A 1,119-nucleotide genomic window follows, 5' to 3' on the forward strand; every position below is an offset into this window, starting at 1 on the left:
TTTCTCGATATTATTCGGCTTATTTCGAGCACGAAATTATGCAGCTCAAGATAATATAAGATGTTATGAAATTTCGACACTATATTCCAAAAATATTTCCTACGTTAAAATTCAAATTTCATCTTTTTATTAACCCTACTTAGTTGACTAGCGTGCCCGCGCAAACATTGTGATAACCCCTGAGTTGATATTGTTATTTGCGTGAGACGGCTCCAAAAAATAGTACTGTATTCTTAATTGCAGCCTATCGTAAAATAGTTTTTTTAACATCGTGTATTTTATCCAAAGAGCTTCCTCTCGTGACCTGTAAAGAAAAGTAAAACATTTTCAGTCGCAGGCATCTTAGCTTTACATATAGCCATTAGCTGATATGAAGCAGTGTAGGCAGTGCCATCTACCGGTCAGATACTGATTCTCGATTATAATGAGCATTTCCAAACTACAGTTCTTATTAATGCAATGTTAAGAGAAATTATTTCTCTAAAAATTAATAACAGTATTGATATTAATGCTATATTAAGAGAAATTATTTCTCTTAAATCGCGATATAAGAAACAAATGTGCTTATACTCTGATTAAGTAAAAAAACACTCAGAACGGCTTCCCCCCCTACATCCCTTTTCATAAAGAGATGGAACGGCCTTCCATCTCTTCCATGACAAGTTTCACCACCAAAAAGTGGCAAACTAAGTCATTGTCACGCTCAGGATGAAACTCCACCACTCTTCGTCGTGGTTGAGTTCGCTGCGAGATTACAAAACAGAAGTAAAAACTTTACCTTCACAACGAGTTGCCCTGCTATTGCACTATTTGTAAACAAATCGATCGCCAAAAGAATAAATTATTATTATTAATATTATTATTATTAGCCATATGGTGCAAGGAAGCCTGAGGCTTACGCTTCTCCAGCCAAAAAAAAAAAAAAAAAAAAAAAAGAAAAATTCTTCGATTGCCCTGAGCGAGAGAGAGACAGAAAGTAGAAAGAAATCACCAAGAAAGAGAAGAATGATATTAGCATTAGCATTAGTAGAGGCATTTGATGCAAGAAAGCAAGCCTATGCAGCATCAGCCAAAAAAAAAAAAAAAAAAACCCACTTCCACTTCACCCCTCTGTTCGTT

At 35.3% G+C, this 1,119-nt stretch overlaps 1 pseudogene; it reads right to left on the reverse strand.

The window, feature by feature from the left end:
* Nucleotides 1–586: 586 nt before the first annotated feature.
* On the reverse strand, nt 587–780 carry LOC150075894 (small nucleolar RNA U3; annotated as a pseudogene).
* Between the last annotated feature and the right edge of the window lie 339 nt (nt 781–1,119).

The sequence above is a fragment of the Mastigoproctus giganteus genome, chromosome 13 (genome assembly GCF_048544385.1).
Source record: "Mastigoproctus giganteus isolate SK-2022 chromosome 13, ASM4854438v1, whole genome shotgun sequence".
Classification (NCBI taxonomy): Eukaryota; Metazoa; Arthropoda; class Arachnida; order Uropygi; family Thelyphonidae; genus Mastigoproctus; species Mastigoproctus giganteus.